Source organism: Eumetopias jubatus, unplaced genomic scaffold (genome assembly GCF_037043125.1).
Source record: "Eumetopias jubatus isolate StellerSeaLion01/CBP00866 unplaced genomic scaffold, mEumJub1_p1.0 scaffold_16, whole genome shotgun sequence".
In the NCBI taxonomy this organism is placed as follows: domain Eukaryota; kingdom Metazoa; phylum Chordata; class Mammalia; order Carnivora; family Otariidae; genus Eumetopias; species Eumetopias jubatus.
In genome coordinates, this window is record NW_028274822.1 from 49663930 (window position 1) to 49684026 (window position 20097).

At 37.2% G+C, this 20097-nt stretch overlaps 1 protein-coding gene across 9 annotated transcripts in view; it reads left to right on the forward strand.

Moving 5' to 3' along the window:
* ESCO1 (establishment of sister chromatid cohesion N-acetyltransferase 1) overlaps positions 1-20097 on the forward strand; it is an 84436-nt gene that overhangs the window by 13316 nt on the left and 51023 nt on the right. For 6 of the 9 annotated variants that reach the window (XR_003607458.2, XR_003607457.2, XR_015766940.1 and 3 more), the window contains exons 2-4: positions 11102-11202; positions 14518-14795; positions 19816-19916. The gene's annotated coding sequence lies outside the window, so the exon portion shown is untranslated. The remainder of the gene's footprint in view (positions 1-11101; positions 11203-14517; positions 14796-19815; positions 19917-20097) is intronic. The other 3 variants (XM_028092528.2, XM_028092527.2, XM_028092530.2) reach the window with 3 other exon arrangements.

Sequence of the window (20097 nt, forward strand, 5' to 3'; positions counted from 1 at the left end):
ATGGACATGTAATGTGATTTCTGATGTATTTGGGGTTAAATCTGTTTTTATTTCGTGCTCTTGTATGTTTTTCTCTTTTTGTCATTAAAATCTTATCAGTTTTGGGAGTAATGTCAATTCAGTCATATTTTTCATCTGCAACTTAAAATATTAGCTACCACATTTGCCTTTCATATATGGTAGAGGAGGAGGACGGGGGAAAAGAAACAACATAAAACAACTGCTATCTATGGGCCTCTCTTCTGCAAGTGGTCATGAAGCCTAAATTAATAATAATAGGTACCAGGCGAGTCACTGTGTTGTACATCTGAAATTAATATAACATTGTATGTGTACTTTAATAACAAAAATTTCTTAAAATACAAATAAAACAGTAATGGTTACCTTGTCACTTACCTGTTTGATTTTGGTTTATGCCAACACTGGACCGGATGAGTTGTTCTCAGTTTGGTTGGGGATATACATGCTGTGGGATCTGAGGTCTTTGTAGTCCTAACTTTGTTGTCCTTTGACCAAGGTATTAGATAAGAGTTCTAAGAGGTGCCCCAGTGATTCTCCTGGGTTCCAGAAGTAGTCCTCTTTGCTCTCCATGTATCAGTCACGCATGACAGCCTTCTTTGCCTTTTAGCGTATTGGTATGACGACCTCCAAGTGAACAAAGGCTCAGTCTCGGCATCCAATTTTCAGAACCATGATGGTGTTTGCACACTTGACCCAGGAGTATGAATTAGGGTATAGCTGAGCCGAGTGAGTAGAGTAGATTCAATCTTGTAATCCTCCCTCCTTAACCATTTGGACTTTTTCAGTATACCTGGGAATGTGGGCATTTCTGCCTTGTTGACTAGGCTGCTATTGAGTCTTAGTTAGCTTCACATAATCTGACAGACTGTTTAGTACAGCTTCCATGTGCTCAAGAGCAGCAGTTGATAAACTACTTTGTCACTTAGGCCAACTTTGGCTCCACTCCCCCATCCCCCAAAATGGTTTAACATATTTTTAAGGGTTGTTAAAAAAAATAAACCAAACAATCTGAGTTTGGACTAGCCACATTTCAAGTGCTTAGTAACTACACATTGCTAATTGATAATCATATTGGACAGTCCAGCTCTAGATTACTCTTTCTCAAACTGTGCTCTTCAGAACAGCTTTAGAGACCACTGTCCTAGTGGGCAGATGTTGACTAAGGTATTGTGAGCTTGGTGGGTAGTGAATAGCAACAGCAACTTCTCGTCCTCCCTTCTGCTTGTTCCCATACCCCTTTCTTCTAAACAGGATTTTATATTTTTTAGATAAATTTCCAAGGCTAAAATATTTAGAAAATCACTGCCTATGAGTGGGCTTAGCGTTGAACTTTCCCTATAGATTTTGAGGCAACTATTCTTGAGGCATTTTGCAGTTTTCAGGGTTTAATGCCAGTAGATAATGAATGGGCTCTCCAACTCTAAGATACCACGGCTCTTTTTGTGGTCAAATCCATCATGTCTAAATTGACAAGTAGTTACTATTTGATAACTGGGGTACAAAAATGATTTGAAACTTAAAGAGGAGGACGTATGTTTCATAAACATACTTGCTATATAACTAATAAATTCTGTATTTAGAGGTATAATAAACATTTGTGCATTGAATAAAGTGCTTGTTGGGGGCATAAAAAAGGAGGAAATGACTTTTTTTCCTGAATATATAATATTTACATACCTGGTATGATTCTGTTTTGGTTTGTTTTAAATTATTTTTTTTCCGGGGGGCACCTGGCTGGCTCACTTGGTAGAGCATGCAACCCTGATACCAGGGTTGTGAGTTCAAGTGCTACATTGGGCAAAGAGCTTAGTTTTAAAAAAAAAAAAAGTAGGACTTAAAAAAAAATAAATTATTTTTTAATGTGCTGTATTTAATGTGAAAATGCTTCCACTTGTTAGGTATTGCTTTTGCTATTTTGTTTAGAGGAAAACTTGTTATTTATTAGTAATTTATATTTAAAAGCCAATCAGGGGCACCTGGGTGGCTCTGTTGGTTATGCGTCTGCCTTCAGCTCAGGTCATGATCCCAGGGTCCTCGGATTGAACTCTGCATCGGGCTTCCTGCTCAGTGGGGAGCTTGCTTCTCCCTCTCCCTCTGCCACTCCCCCTGCTTGTGCTCTCTCACTTTCTCTCTCTCTCTGTCAAATAAATAAAATTAAAAAAAAAAGCCAATTAAAGCCATATCATATTTAATATTCCTAATTTCTAAGAAAAAGATCTCCATCCCTGCAAACTTTTTTACAAAATGGCTTTTTTGAAGTATATTTTACATTTAATATAATCTACAGATTAAGATTGTAAAGTTTGATAAGCTTGGGCATGTAAACACTTGTGAAGCTACCACTCCAATCTTGATTTCCATCATCCCTAAAATGTACCTTGGAGGGCGCCTGGGTGGCTCAGTTGGTTAAGTGACTGCCTTCGGCTCAGGTCATGATCCCGGAGTCCTGGGATCGAGTCCCGCATCGGGCTCCCGGCTCGGCGGGGAGCCTGCTTCTCCCTCTGACCTTCTCCCCTCTCATGCTGTTTCTCTCTCTCTCTCTCTCTCTCTCTCAAATAAATAAATAAAATCTTTAAAAAAAAAATGTACCTTGGAACCTATTCAGGTATGTTCCTGACTCCACTGTGGATAATCACTGTTGTGTTTTCTGTCATTATAGGTGAGTTTTGTCTGTTCTAGAACTTCATGTAAGTGGGATTATGCAGTGTGTACTATTCTGTTTGACTTCTTTCCCTTAACATAATGGTTTTTAATTTCTTCCATGTTGCGTAAGCAACGTGCTTATGTTTTTTTCCCTTATGAGTATTCCATTGCATGAAAATGCCACAGTTTATTTTTATATACCTAATAATTGATGCAGGAAGTCAATATCTTGGGTATTATATGTAAAATTAATAGAAACATTTTTGTGTAGGTCTTTTTGTGGTCATATGTTTTTATTTTTGGGGGGTAAATAATTAGGACTGGAATTTGAGTCAGAGTGTAGGTAAAATTTAACTTTATAGGAAAGTACCAAACTTCCAAGGTATTTATTCCATTTCATCCTACCAGCGGCATTCTTAGAGCTCTGCACTGTTCACAAATACTGGATTTTGTCAGTCTTTTTAATTTTAGCCATTTTAGAGGGCTTGTAGTAATGTCTCGTTGTGTTTTTGATATGCATTTTTTTTTTTTTTTGGTAAAGATTTTACCTATTTATTTGACAGACACAGTGAGAGAGGGAACACAAGCAGTGGGAGTGGGAGAAGGAAAAGCAGGCTTCCTGCTGAGCAAGGAATCCCAGGAAGGACTCTGGGGTCATGCGTGGAGCAAGGCCTTTAATGACTGAGCCACCCAGGTGCCCTTGATATGCATTTTCCTGATGACTCATATTGAACACTTTCTCAGATCTTTATTGGTCATTTGTAAATTATCTTTTGTGAGGGGTATGTTCAATTCTTTTGCTGTCTAAATGTGTCTGTAGATTTTTTGTTCCATTGATTTGTCTTCAAATATGCTCTATAATTATTATAGCTTCCATCTTTGTCGTTTTCTTTCAGAATTGGTTTTATCTTTCCATTTCCACATAAATTTTATTTTTTTTATTTTTTATTTTATTTTTGAGAGAGAGAGAGCATGAGAAGGGGGAGGGTCAGAGGGAGAAGCAGGCTCCCTGCCGAGCAGGGAGCCCACCGTGGGACTCAGGATCATGACCTGAGCTGAAGGCAGACGCTTAAGGCCTGAGCCACCCAGGCGTCCCGAGGAGACTGGATATCTTGATAATATTGAATTTTCTAAATGTGCTATATTTATCCACTTAGGACTTATTAATTTCTCTTAGTAATGTTTCATGGTTTTCAGTGTAGAAGTATGTTTTTTGTCTTTTAAATTTAAGTATTTAATGTTTTTGATGTTCTTGTAATTTGTGTTTTTAAAATAATTTCGTTTTGCTAGAATATAGAAATTAATTGGTATTATTTATTGGCTTTTATTCTGTGACCTTGCTAGATTCATGTATTTAATAGGTTTTTAAATAGATCCTTAGTATTTTCCACTTGAATAATCATGTCAAGAGGTTTTTCTTTCTTGTTTTTTAGTCTATGGGCTTTTTGTTTCTCTTTCTTGCTTTTTTTTTTTTTTAAAGATTTTATTTATTTATTCATGAGAGACAGAGGGGGAGAGAGAGAGAAGCAGAGGGAGAAGCAGGCTCCCAAGGAGCAGGGAGCCCGATGCGGGACTCGATCCCAGGACCCTGGGATCATGACCTGAGCCGAAGGCAGACGCTTAACCATCTGAGCCACCCAAGCGCCCTCTTTCTTGCTTTATTGTATTAGCTAGGACCTCAAGTACAATATTGAATAGAAGTAAGAGAGGACATCTTTGCCTTCTTTCTGAACTTAGGGAGAAAGCAGTCAATATTTTACTCTTGTAATGTAAGCTATAGGTTTTCTTGTTAGAAGCTTTTTATAAGATTGAGGAAAGTCAAAGTAATATACTATGTTAATGGAATAAAGGGGGGAGAGACACATGATCACCTCTGCAGATGTAGAGAAAGCATTTGACAAAATCCAACACCCTTTCATGATAAAAACACTTAAGAAAGGAATAGAAGAGCATCTATGAAAAGCCTATCTCTAACATCATACTTTATGGTGAAAGACTGAAGGTTTTTTTTTTTAAGATTTTATTTATCAGAGAGAGCATAAGAAGGGGGAGCGGCAAGCAGAAGGAGAGGAAGAAGCAGGCTCCCCGCTGAGCAGGATGGCACAGAAGGCAGAGGCTTAACCAACTGAGCCACCCAGGCATCCCTGCTCTTGCCACTTTTAGTCACCATTGTACTGGAGGTTCTAGCCAGGGAATTGAGGTAAGAAAAAGAAATAAAGGCATCCAGATTGGAAAGGAATAAATAAAACAGTTTTGCAGATGACATGATCTTATATGTAGGAAATTCTAAGAAATCCACAAAAAAGGCCCCAGAGCCAATTAGTACTAATAAGTGAATTCAGCAAGGTTATATAAGATCAATGTACAAAAATTAGTTGTATTTCTGTATACTAGTGATGAATCATCTAAAAAGGATATTAAGAAACCAATTCCTTTTATAATAGAATCAAAAAAGAATAAAGTACTTAGGAATAAATTTAACAAATGAAGTACAAGCCTTGCATGCTGAAAATTCTAAAACATCATTTAAAAAACTAAAGATGACATAAATGAAAAGCTGTCCATGTTCAAGGATTGGAAGACTTACTACTAAGATGGCAGTATTCCTCAAATTATCTACAGATTCAGTGCAGTACCTATTAAAATCCTAGCTGACTTTTTTGCAGAAGTTCACAAGCTGATCCTAAAATTAATATCATATAGCCAAAATAATCTTGAAAAAGAATGGCAAAGTTGAGAGATTCACACTTCCTTATTTCAGAACTTAACTACAAAGGGAGCCAAGAGCGTATGATGGGGAAATGATAGTCTCCAATAAATGTTGATGGGAAAACTGGACAGCCACATCCAAAAGAATGAAACTGGGCCACTATCTTAAATTATACAAAAAATTACTCAGAATGGATTAAAGACTTGAATATAAGACTTGAGACCATAAATTCCTGGAAAAAAAACATAGGGGGTAAGCTCCTTGGTATAGGTCTTGGTGATGATGTTGTGAATATACATTAAAAACAAAAGCAACAGGGGCACCTGGGTGGCGCAGTCAGTTAAGTGTCTGACTCTTGGTTTCAACTCAGGTCATGGTCTTGGGGTTGTGGAATCGAACCCTGTGTTGGGCTCCATGCTGGGTGTGGAGTCTGCTCAGGACACTCCCTCTGTTCCTCCTTCATGCATGCACGCACGTGTGCTCCCTCTGTCTCAAATAAATAAATCTTAAAAAAAAAAGCAAAAGCAACAAAACAAAAATAACAAGTGGGGGACTGCATCATACTAAAAACAGCTTCTGCATGGCAAAGGAAACCATCACAAAACGAGAAGGTAACCTATAGAATAGAAGAAAATATTTGCAAATTATCTATTTGATAAGTGCTTGATATCCAAAATATATAAACAATCCAATTAAAAATGGGCAGAAGATCTGAATAGACTTTTTTTTTCAGAGAAGACATACAGATGGCCAATAGGTACATGGAAAGATGCTCAACATCACGATTCACCAGGAAAATGCAAATCAAAACTACAATGAAATACCGTCTTACACCTGTTAGAATGACTATTATCAAAAAGACAACAAATAACAAATATTGGCAAGGATGTGAAGAAAAGGAAACCTTTGTTCACTCTCAGTGGAGATGTGAATGGGTACAGCCAGCATGGAAAACAATATGAAGTTTCCTTAAAAAATAAAAAAGAGAACTACCATAAGGTCCTGGGTATTTGTCAGGAGAAAACAAATATACTATTTCAGAAAGATATATGCATCCCTGTTCATTGCAGCGTTATTTACAATAGTTAAGGAAACAGCGTAAATATCCATTGATGAATGGATAAAGAAAAAATATATATATTTTTATATATACATATATAAAAATATATACAGTGGACTATATACACAATGGAATATTACTCAGCCATAAAAAAATGAAATCTTGCATTTGTGACAACATGGATGGACCTTAAGGTCATTATGCTAAGTGAAATAGGTAAGACAAATACTGTTTGATCTCACTTATATGCAGAATCTAAAAACAAAAATAAAAAACTAAGTTCATAGGTACAGAGAACAGATTGGTGGTTGCCATAGGTGGGGGGTAGGTGAAATGGGTGAAGGGGAAGGGGGCCAAAAAATTCAAACTTTCAGTTAAATAAATAAGTCATGGGGATGTAATATACAGCTTGGTGACTATAATAATAATGTTTCGTGGGGTGCCTGGGTGGCTCAGTTGGTTAAGTGTCTGCCTTTGGCTCAGGTCCAGGGTCCTGGGATCAAGCTCCATGTTGGGCTCCCTGCCCTTCTACCCCTGCTTGTGCTCTCTCTCTCTCGCTCTGCTCTCTCAAATAAATATATAAAATCTTTAAAAAAAATAATACTGTATATTTGGAAGTTGCTAAGAGAGTAGATCTTAAAACTTTTCATCACAAGAAAAAAGATTTTAGTAACTATGTATGATGACACATGTTAAATAGGTTTATTGTGGTGATCATGTTAATCTACACAAGTATCATATCAATGTATTATATCCCTGAAACTCATACAATATGTCGATTATATCTCAGAAAAAGTTTACTACAAGGCTACAGTAATTAAGAGATTTGTGGTACTGGCATAACATCATATAGATGAGTGGAACAATATAGAGAGTCCAGAATTAAACCCATATGTTTACTGGCAGTTGATTTTTGACAATATTTCCAAGACAATTCAGTAAAGAATGGTCTTTAACAAATGATGCTCTGACAGTTGTATATTCACCTGCAAAAGAATGAAGGTTTTTCTCCTACTTTGTACCATATACAAAATGAACTCAAGATTGACCAGATCTAAATGTAAGCTAACTATAAAACTCCTAGAAGAAAACAGATGTAAATCCTCATGGTTTTGAATTAGGTAGTGGTTTCTTGGATATGACATCTAATCATAAGAAACCAAAGAAAAATAGATTAATTGGACATAACTAAAAATAAAGACTTGTGCATCAAAGGACTCTATCAAGAAAATGAGGCGACAAGTAACAGAATTGGAGAAAATATCTGTAAGCGATGCACCTGCTGAGTCTAATATCTAGATAAAGAACTGTTACAACTCAATAAGAAAAAGAAAAGCGACCCAATTTAAAAAGAGGAAAGGATATGAATGTATATTTCTGCAGAGAAGAAATACAAATGGCCAATAAGCTCATGAAAAGATGCTCACCTAATTAGTCATTAGGAAAATATAAATCAGAAGTACAGTGAGATACCACTTTACACCCAAAAGGATGCTAAAGTTTAAAAAGATAGTAAAAAAATGCTGACCAGGATGTAGAGAAATTGGTACCCTCCTACATGGCTGGTGGAAATGTAAAAGGATACAGCTGGTTTGGAAAACAGTCCGTCTGAAGTTAACTATCATACAGTCCAGCAGTCATACTTCTTTGTGTATAACCAAAAGACTGGAAACCTGTGTTCACACAAAACTCATTAGGATTGTTCATAGCATTATTTGTGATAGCCACAAAGTAGGAACAATCTGTCACAGGTGCCTGGGTCACTCAGTTGTTAAGCGTCTGCCTTCAGCTCAGGTTGTGATCCCGGGGTCCTGGGATTGAGCCCTGCATCGGGCTCCCTGCTCCGCAGGAAGCCTGTTTCTCCCTCTCCCACTCCCCCTGCTTGTGTTCCCTCTCGCTGTCTCTCTCTCTCTCTCTGTCAAATAAATAAATAAATCTTAAAAAAAAAAAAGATTTATCTACCCAGGTGCCCCTAAATAAATAAAATCTTAAAAAAAAAAACTATCAAACATCCATGAACTGATTAATAGTTAAAATGTGGCATGTTTGTACAGTGGGATAGTACTCAACCATAAAAATCATAGGGCATTACTGATAAATGCTATGTTATTTGAGCCTTGAAAACATGAAAGAAGCCAGTCACAGCGACCATATGTTGTATGATTCCATTTATATGCAACGTCTAGAATAGTCAAACCATAAAAACAGAAGGTAGATTTATAGTTGCCAGGGGCTGGAGGGAGGGGTAATGGAGAATGACTTTTAATGAGCATGTTTTTTGGGGGATTTTTTTGAGGTCATGAAAATATTCTGGAATTAGATACTGGCAATTGTTACACAACTCTGAATGTACTAAAACCCACTAAATTGTATACTATAAAGAGGTGGATTTTATGGTAAGGAATTATATCTCAGTCATAAAATGTTTTTTTGGATATTTTTAAAAATTTATTTCAGAGAGGGGAGGGGCAAAGAATTTCAAGCAGACTTCCCTGCTGAGTGTGTAGCCCCGACATGGGGCTTGATCCCACAACCCTGAGATTATGAACTGAGCCGAAATCAAGAGTTGGACCCTCAACTGATTGAGCCACCCAGGTGCCCTAATCATGGAATGTTTTTTAAAAAAATGACTTTAATATTAAAATACATTGGGTGATATACAATCCAAATTTTTTCTTTTTTTTTCCTTTCTGTTTAAAAATTTTTTTTATAATCATGGGGTGCCTGGATGGCTCAGTCAGTTAAACATCTGCCTTTGGCTCAGGTCATGATCTTAGGGTCCTGGGATCAAGCCCTATGTCTGGCTCCCTGCTCAGCAGGGAGTCAGCTTCTCCCTCTCCCTCTGTCTACACCCTCCCCCCCCGCTTATGTGCTGTCTCTCTCAAATAAATAAAATCTTAAATTTTTTTTTAAGATTTTATTTATTTATTTAACTGGCAGAGAGAGAGAGAGAGAGAGAGAGAGAGAGAGACAGCGAGAGAGGGAACACAAGCAGGGGGAGTGGGAGAGGGAGAAGCAGGCTTCCCGCGGAGCAGGGAGCCCGATGCGGGGCTTGATCCCAGGACGCTGGGATCATGACCTGAGCCAAAGGCAGTCGCTTAACCAACTGAGCCACCCAGGCACCCCTATAATCCAAATATTTTAATAATTAAAATTTGAGTACATTTTATTATAAAGCACTGTGGGAAATGGATTATTGTTAAATTCTCAGTATTTTCTAATGTGCCTTGTAAGATTTCTTTTGTGGTAAAATATAAATGTTATTTTTTTCTATATTTATTTGTCAGAGAGAGAGAGTACAAGCACAGGGAGGGGCAGAGGGAGAGGGAGAAGCAGGCTCCCCACTGAGCAGGGAGCCTGACGTGGGTCTCATCCCAGGACTCTGGGATCATGACCTGAGCTTAAGGCAGACGCTTAACTGACTAGCCATCCAGGCGCCCAAATATAAATGTTATTTTAGGATTTCTGAAGTGGTCATTTTATGTAAAGCTTAATTGTGTTTTTTTGACCCTGATATTGTTTTCATTAGGATTATATTAATCTAGCTCTGGGTTGTGTAGGAGGGGCTTGTCAATTTGTTAACAGGTGAGAGGGTGCATTTCAGTTCTTATTTGCAAGATATTAAGGGTTATAAAGAAAGGGGGTTTATTAAGTTGTGTAATGCTAGATTAGTACTGGTTGCGTGAGAATTGAAGTGGTCCTTAGCACACCTTGAACAGATGATTGACAAATACTGTAGAGTTGTGTATCAGTTTATCTCTTTTATAAGGTAGGTCCCAACTGCCAAATGTATTAAAATACTTAGAAATTGGGAGAAATAGATGTAAAAAGAATATTCATCATTTTAAAAATTATAATTCTTAGTGCTAAAGTACTAAAGTAATATAAATGAGCTTTCTTTTTTTGTTATGTTTCTGGGGCTTAATCTTTGGTAAGTTTAGAGCTCAGAAAGTAAAAATTAATCACAATATGTATTAGCTGTTGCTGTATAAGAAACTGCCCTAGAGCTCGGTGGCTTAAAACAGCAGTTAATTGATCACATATCTGCAGAGCAGCTGTGCGTTAGGTGACTTAGGTTAGGCTTGGTGGGCAGCTGTCGATATGGGTGGGCTTTATTTCTCACTGTGGGTTTGGCTTGTCACCTCATTTGGGGTTTGGCTCAGTTCTACTCTTTGTTTATTCTGGGGTCTAGGCTGAAGGGCTGCCTTCATCTACCTGGTGAAGCTCTTACGGTGATGGCAGAGGTGCAAGAGGGCAAGCCCAGCTGCACAAAGACATTTCAAACCTCTGCATCATTTCTCTTAATATACCATTGGCCAAACCAAGTTAGATGGCTAAGGTTATGGGGGCAGGGAAGTATACTCTGCCCACCATGAGGCCAAAGGAAGGCATGTGGTGAAGCTCAGCACCAGTTGAGAAGGAAAATATACTCCTTCCATGCAGTGGAGGTTTGGAGGTGGTGATTGTATTTGAAGAAAAACCTAATCTATTATATGATGTAAAAGTGAGATATGTGATGCTTTACATTGTTATTAGGCAGTTGTTTACTTAGTCTAGCTTAGTCTTAAGCTGTTTTAATATGAGTTAGTAGACAATAGTACTTTTATATTCTTATGTGTTTTAATAGATTGTTTTACTTTAGTTACAGGATTTTTTTTTTCTTTTAGGATTAATTCCCAAACACAGGAAGTTATTAGAAGCATCATTCATTGGAAGCGTTATCAGTCAACTTAAAGAAACGGTGTTATGTGATTTTTGTCTCGGTAAGGTAAGTGGCTTATACTTTTATAATATAGTGCCTTCCAAGATGAATTAGTCAGTGTGCTAAATATAACTTATTTTCAGAGAAATATAATATTTTAATTTTGATTAGGTTTTATCTCTATATAATAAAACATTTGAATGGGTATATAGTGAAAAGTAAGCTTTTTCACACTCCTGACACTTGGTTTTGTAGTTCTCTTCCCCGGAAATCTTCACTATTATATTATGTATCTTTCTATACCTAATGTGTGCATAAGCAAGCATATGTTTCTGTGCATTTCCTTTCTCCCACTCTTTTTCTAAAAGATTGCTGTTTTTACCCTCTTACTGCACCTTGCTGTTTTTTGGTTTAACAATGCTTCTTGGTTGTAGGTGTAGGTCCATTTCAGTTACTTACAGCACTATTTTTTTTGACAGCTTTATTAAGGTATAATTTATGTACAGTAAACTCCACTCTCTTAAACTGTACAATTTGGTGGATTTTGACAGATATACACACTCTTGAAACCACCACTACAGTCAAGACACAGAACATCTCCATCACTTCCAAAAGTCTGTCTCTCCCTCCTCTCCTGACCTTAGGGAAAGACTCATTTGCTGTCTTACTGTAGATTACAGTTGACCCTTGAACAACATTAGTTTGAATTGTGGGGGTCCACTTATGCAGATTTTTTTCAATAAATAAATTGAAAAATTTTTTTTGAGATTTGTGGCAATTTGAAAAAAACTTGCAGAGAAACCATGTAGCTTAGAAATACTGAAAAATTAAAAAGGTGTTTCATGAATGCATAGAATATATGTAGTTTATTACTTACTACCATAAAATATTCACAGATCTATTATAAAAAGTTAAAATTTATTAAAATGTATGCAAACACAGACCATACATTGCATCATTTACAGTAAAAAATCAAAACAAACATAAAGATGCAGTATTAAATCATAACTGCATAAACTTTAGTACATACTGTACTACTGTAATTATTTTGTAGTCATCTCATGTTGCTATTGTGGTGAGCTTAGGTGTTTGAGTCTGCTTAAAACATGGTGGTGTGATGCTAATCATCTCTGTGAGCAGTTTGTCTCTGCAGTAAATTGCGTATCACAGTAAAAAGTGATCTGTGCAGTTTTTGCGTATTTGCAGTACTGTAAACCTTGAATAACACCATGGGACCCATTTCAAGTGCCACTAGTAATGCTGGAAGTGCTCCCAAGGAGCAGGGAAAAGTCATGACATTATAAGAAAGTGTTGAATTGTTTAAGTACCATAGATTGAGACCTGCAGCTACAGTTGCCTGCCAGTTCAAGATAAATGAATCCAGCATAAGGACCATCATAGGAAAAGAAAAGGAAATTCTTGAAGCTGTTGCTGCAGTTATGCCAGAAGGCGTCAAAACCTTGTACTTTTTGAAATACCTTTTTATCTTGTATTGAAAATGCAGCTTTTATGTGGGTGCAGGGTTGCTATAGAAAAGGCATACCTATAGACTGTAATATGATTTGAGGAAAGGTGAAGTCAATATAGGACAACTAAAAGCAAAAGGAAGGTGAAGGGTTCTAAAGCTGGAGAATTTAGTGCCAGCAAAGAATGGTTTGATAATTTTAGAAAAAGGTGTGATTTTTAAAATGTCAAGAAAACAGGAGAAACAGCTTCTGCTGACCAAGAGGCAGCAGATGAGTTCCCAGATGGCATTAAGAAAATCATTGAGGAGAAAGAATATTTGCCTGAACAGGTTTTTTTTTAATGCAGACAAAAAGTGCCCTATTCTGGAAAAAAAATACCATAAAGGACATTTATTAATATGGAAGAGAAATGAGCCTTAGGATTTAAGGTAGGAAGGGATAGGCCAATTCTTCTGTTTTGTGCAAATGCAATTGGGTTTATGACCAGGAATGTCCTATGTGTAAAGCTGCTAATCTTCAAACCTTGAATGGAAAAGATAAAAACCGACTGCCCGATGAAGTAGGCTGAGGAGGAGGAAGAGAGGAAGATGGTCTTGGTGTCTCAGGGTAGCAAAAGAGGTGAAGTTTTTTTTAAATCTCTGCATCCAAGGTGGGGCTCAAACTCAGGACCCTGAGATCAGAGTCTCATGCTGTACTGACCGAGCCAGCAGGCACCCCAGACTTTTGGTTGTACAACAAAAAGGCCTGAACAATGAGAATCTTTTTTCGGGATTAGTTCCATCAGTACTTTGTCCCTTAAGTCAGGAAGTACCTTGCCAGTAAGGCACTGCCTTTTAAAGTTCTTTTGATCTTAGACAATGTCCCTGGGTACCCAGAACCTGATGAGTTCAGCACAAAAGGCATCAAAGTGGTCTACTTGCCCCTAAACACAACATCTCTAATTTAGCCTCTAGATCAGGAGGTCTTAAGGACCTTTAAGGCTCATCACACATGGTACTCTCTAGAAAGGATTTTCAACACTATGGAAAAGAACCCTGATAGAACATCATGAAAGTCTGGAAGGATTGTATCATTGAGGATGCCATCATTGTTTATAGAACAAGCCATGAAAACCATCAAGCCCAAAACAGTAAATTCCTGCAGAAGAAAAATGTGTCTAGAAGTTGTGTGTGACTTCACAGAATTTACAACAGACCAATCAAGGAAATCATGAAAGAGATTGTGGATATGGCAAAAAAGGGTTGGGGGGTGTGAAGGGTTTTAAGGTACAGATCTTGGAGAAATTCAAGAGTTAATAGATGCCACACAAAAGGAATTAATAGAAGATGACTTGATGAGGATAAACACATCTGAACCAGTGCCAGGTGATGAAGAAGAAGATGTCAATGAAGCAGTGCCAGAAAACAGATTGACATTAGACTGTCTGGCAGAAGGATTCTAATTATTCAGGACTGCTTTTGACTTCTTCTAGGACATGGACCCTTCTTTATTTTTTTTTAAAGATTTTATTTGAGAGAGAATGAGAGAGAGAGTGAGCACATGAGAGAGGGGGGAGTGTCAGAGGGAGAAGCAGACTCCCTGCTGAGCAGGGAGCCCGATGCAGGACTCGATCCCGGGACTCCAGGATCATGACCCGAGCCGAAGGCAGTCGCTTAACCAACTGAGCCACCCAGGCGTCCGGACATGAACCCTTCTATGATATGGGTACTGAAACTAAAGCAAATGCTAGAGGAAGGATTGGTACTGTGTAGAAACATTTTTAAAGAGATGAAAAAGCAAAAATGTCAGACGGAAATTACAATGTATTTCTGTAAAGTACACCAAGTTGGCTTGCCTCTCCTGCCTTCCTTTTCACCTTCACCTCTTTTGCTACCCTGAGACACCAAGACCATCTTCCTCTCTTCCTCCTCCTCAGCCTACTCAGTATGAAGAGTGAAAACAACAGGGATGAAGACATTTATGATAATCCACTTCCATTTAATGAATAGTAAATAATCATCATGCCATACAGTTAATAAACTTATCTGTTGTGTGTGTGAGTGTCTTCGTGTGAAAATCTAATAACTGAATGGCAAGAACTGCCTGAGACGGTTTTCTGTCAACATCATCATCATTGCTTAAGTTTTCATCGTGTAGAAAATCATGTACAAGACTTGTATGGAAGTGGATAGCCTATCCTTACGTAGGCATAAGGTGAGTGATATTTAATACAAAATTAATAATGTGTTAGTTTTCTTACTGTTTTATAACTTTCAAAGAATTACAGTATGCTTCTCTCTCTTGTAATTGGAGAAACTGTATATCAGCCTATCATCGCAGGTAAGTGGTTTTTAGAAAAAATGTGTTTGCAGTGTTAATGAATATGACTGTAATACTTCATGACATAATTGTATGACTTAATGAATATGACTGTAATACTTCATGACATGACAAAATTGTATAACGATTCATTCATTAGTGTATATGCTAGTCCAGTGTGAAGCAACTGATCTCTTACACTGGGCTACTGTAAAGCAGTCATAGTGCCACTTCATTATCAGTGCGTGAATTGTTATATCTGTAAGTAAATATGAATTTTTTTTTCACATGTTTTCATTTTTGATATCTAGTGTTAGTAATAGCATTTAAATTTATAGTGTTTTATATTATTTAGGACAATATTGATGTAGATTCTGACTGATGATGCATCTTATGAAACGATGTCAATTGGTATCAATTGGTATCAATAAATGATACTATGGTATCAATAAATACAGTATAGAGGGGCGCCTGGGTGGCTCAGTCATTAAGCATCTGCCTTCGGCTCAGGTCATGGTCCCAGGGTCCTGGGCCCAGGGTCCCTGTTCCCAGGGAACGGGCTCCCTGTTCCGCGGGAAGCCTCCTCTCCCTCTCCCACTCCCCCTGCTTGTGTTCCCTCTCTCGCTGTGTCTCTCACTGTCGGATAAATAAAATCTTTAAAAATAAATAAATACAGTATAGTCCTGTAAGTTTATTTTCTTTTCCTTATGATTTTCTTAACATTTTTTCTCTAGCTTTATCATAAGAATACAGTATAAAATGCATATATCACAAAATATATATTTATGTTATTGATAAGGCTTCTGGTCAACAGTAGGCCATATTAGTAGTCATATTTTTTGGGAGTCAAAAATTATATGCAGATTCTTGACTGTGCTGGGGTTCGGCACTCCAACCCCTGCTTTGTTCAAGGATCAACTATAGTTTGCTTTTTCTAGAATTTCAAGTGGAATCATACATTATGTACTCTTTGTGTCCACCTTTTTTCATTCACCATAATGGTTGTGAGGTTCATCATATTGTTCCAATAGTTCCTTTCGATTGCTGAGTACTTTTCTATATTACTGATATACTACATTTTATTGACCCATTCACCTGAACTTTTTTTTTTTTTTTAGATTTTGGTTATTGTGCATAGAGCTGCTTTGACGATTTTTTTTTTTAAGATTTATTTATTAGTGAGCATGTACATGAGAGAAAGCGGTGGGGAGGGGCAGAGGAAGAGGGAGAGAATCTCAAGCCGACTCCCTGCTCAGTACAGAGCCTGAGTGGCGCTTGATCTCTCAATCCTGAGATCATGACCTGAGCTGAAATCAAAGAGTTGGGTACTTAACCGACTGAGCCACTCAGGTGCTCCTGCTTTGAAGATTTTTGAACATGGTTTTTACATGGTCATACGTAGAATGAGTAGGATTCTTGCCTTAAAAAATCTGTCTACCCCAAAGATTTTTGCCTGTTTTCTTCTTGAGCTTTGTAGTTTTATATTTATTTCTTTGGTCAATCTCAAATTATTTTTGTGGGTTGTATGAGGGAAGGGTTGATGTTCTTTTTTTTTTCCCCTTCTATTTAGGTTTCCAGTAGTTCTAGCACCATTTTTTCAGACTTTGTTTTCCCTATGGATTTGTGTTGGCACTTTTGCTGAAAATTAATTGATCATAAATGTATGGGTCTGTTTTTGGATTCTCTATTTCATTGATCTTTGCTTCCTTTATCAGTATTACACTGTCTTGATTACTGTAGATTTATAAGTCTTGAAGTTTATAGTATCAGTATTGTAAAAAATAATTTTTTTAAAGGCTTTGACTATTGTACATAGTTTCTGCATTTCCATGTAAGTTTTAAAATCAGATTGTCAGTTTCTGTATAAAAAGACTGGAAATTTCGCTTGGAATTGAGTTGATGTGATTGCGTGGTGTTCTGTTGGGTGTATATATAATTGGGTCAGTTATATAAGTAGCTTATAGTGATGTCTGCTGGGGTTTTCACTCTGTTGATACAGTGCTGCAATTTTATATTTATTTGTGTCTTTGAACACTTGTGCATGTGTGTCTGTAATATAAAGCCCTGCAAATGGAATTGCTTCAAATTAACATTTATAATTTGATAGATACTGCCTAATTGTCCTTTGTAGACACTGAATTAGCTGCACTAATGAGAGAGTACCTGTCACAAACCTTTGCCAAGACCATGTTCTTAAACTTCCTGATCTTTGGCCAGTCTGATAGGTGAAAAATGGTGTTTTGTCTTCGTTCTAACTTAAATTATTCTGTTATTATCACACCAGCCTTCTGTGGTTTCTTTCCTGTGAATATATCATGGTAAATAGCTTTTGCTATTTCTTACCAGTGTATTTCCCTAGTTTTGTTCCTCAAACCTGGCTTCTGAATTTTCTGACAATGCTTAAAAGTTTTTCCCACTCTGAAAATAAATACTAAAACTCTCACACATTTTAATTTACTATATTTTAACTTTTAATTAATTTTTAATGATTAAATTTTTCCTGGACATAACCTCACTTTTTTTTTTTAAAGATTTTATTTATTTGAGAGAGAAAGAGCATGAGAGGGAAGAGGGTCAAAGGGAGAAGCAGACTCCCCGCTGAGCAGGGAGCCCGATGCGGGACTCGATCCTGGGACTCCAGGATCATGACCTGAGCCGAAGGCAGTCGCCCAACCAACTGAGCCACCCAGGCGCCCCATAACCTCACTCTTAAACCAAAATTACCCAGATGGTTACCTACTTGTCCTGACACCAATTGTTGAATAATCTTTTCTTCATTAATTTGAAAGTAATTAATACTACCTTTATATGTTCTAGCTTTTCTTAATCACTTGGGCCTATTTTTGGAGTCTTTGTTTTCTCTTGTCTATTGATTTGTTGGAATTAAATTATTAATTATTACAACTAAGTGACACAGATCTACACCCCATTACATTCTAAGTTTGATTTGTGCATGTGTGTGTTATAAACTGGTATATGATATTTTCTTCTATTATGTATTTCAGCTGATTGTTGTTTATTTAAAGCTTTTTATTTTGATTTTTAATTTTTAAAATTTATTCTCCTTTGTAAATTCACATACTAATAATTTTTTGTTTTTCTTTTTCTTCCTTGCAAATGATAATTTGCATGTATAATATGTATGTGATCAGGATTTTTCCCTCCTCCCGAGAAGCTTGAGGATCATCTTTTTGTCTTCATGATACACTTTTTAACATCTTTTTTTTTTTTAAATATTTTATTTGTCGGAGAGAGAGGGAGCGAGCATAAGCAGGGGGAATGGCAGGCAGAGGCAAAAGCAGGCTCCCTGCTGAGCAAGGAGGCCGATGTGGGACTCAATCCCTGGACCTCAGGATCATGACCTGAGCCAAAGGCAGACGCTTAACTGACCCGAGCCACCCAGGCACCCCTTAACATCTTTTTTTAAAAATCATTTGTGCTAAATGCTATTGGCCCTTTAAATCTGGAAACTCAGGCGCCTGGTTTTAGTTTTTGGCTTTGCATAGTTTGTTTCTGCCAAGCTATTTATTTCCGGCTTTTGGTTTTTTGTTTTTTTTTTTCATTTTAAGGTTTTCTCCATGTATTCTGATTCTTGTTTGTTTGCTCAGAGTTACAAGTGAGACACTAAAAACTGATTTGGAAGTTTTGTGTGTTTGGATGGTGGGTGGGCTGGTAGTTTCTTGACTGTAGGGTGTGAGTGTGTGTGCACATGCATGTGCACACTTAACTGAGGGTATTTTTTTAGTTCTTTTATCTCTAGGCCTGTCAAATTCATTAAAAAACTGTCTTCTAGTTTTCTTCCAGGACGGTACAGGCTTGGCTGCTTCCTCTAGGAGTTTCTTCATTAGGCAGAGAGGACTTTCAAGTGGATGGAATGGGTTTCAGCACTGTGTGTACTCCTACTTAATTCCGTCTATTGTCAGTATGATACTTCTCCCCTCACCTGTCACTCATGAGCCGCCAGACCAAAGGCCTTTTGTTGCACTCTTTCCAGAGATTTATACTAGGGTCTTCAGGGATACAGGGCAGTTTTCTGGTGCTAGTAATTGGAATGGCACTCTTGGCATCTTCCTGCTTTTTTGAGTCCTACTTTCATCCTCATCTCCTGTGGAGCCTGGGTTGGCAGTTCCTGAGTTTTGGGAGATTCTATGGTTTTAAGTAGAGCTGCTTCTCGGCTTTCCCCATTTCCAGCTTAGGATTCAAGTTTTCTTGAGTCTAGAGGTTGTTATTTGTCATTCTTTGTAACTTCCATATTTTTTATTTTTACCATTTACTCTTTATCCTTCGGGTTCATGGTTTTATCTTATTTTAATCTATTGCTTTTTTAAAGTAGGTTTTATGTGAGAGTAGAGGAAAATGTGTGTTTAAATCTGCCTTTTTAACTGTGTATCAGTGTTTTTCTATGTACAAGTAGTGTGCACTCTTTTCCCTCAAAATAGGATTTTACCAGTTTAGCCCATTATATGTATGTATTATGAATTGTGTTTTGTATTTTAAAACTTTTTTTTTACAACATAAAATGGACTGTTTACTTCAGGTTAGAAATACTAAAATGAAGTGGTATGTATAAAGTGAGTTCTGAAGACTAATGATAGGACAGCTTAAAATTGTGGAGTGTTGGGGCGCCTGGGTGGCTCAGTTGTTAAGCGTCTGCCTTCAGCTCAGGTCATGATCCCAGGGTCCTGGGTTCGAGCCCCATATTGGGCTCCCTGCTTGGCGCGAAGCCTGCTTCTCCCTCTCCACTCCCCCTGCTTGTGTTCTCTCTCTCGCTGTGTCTCTCTCTGTCAAATAAATAAAATCTTAAAAAAAATAAAAATAAAAAAAATTGTGGAGTGTTGTATTTGGTGAGTGGTGAATGAAAATTTACATATTTGCACCTTTTAAACATTTTTTAAAACTACTTTTTTTTTTTTAGGTGCTGTGTAATGTGTTAAGGATACTTTAAGGAATGATTTTGCCAAATTTTCATGAGTTATGGTGGCTGAAAGGTCAAGTCTGTCTTGTGGGAAAAGAATTGTAAGTAACTTCAGGGAATAAACTGATAAATTTTGACTATTCTATGCTTATATAAAACAAGTTACTGATTACTTATAGGAATGTACTTTGGGATACTTTATTCTATTAGCCTTAAATATAGAGACTAAATAATTAAAAAGGAGGAATTAGGTTTATATAAATCAGTATTTCTGTATAGTAT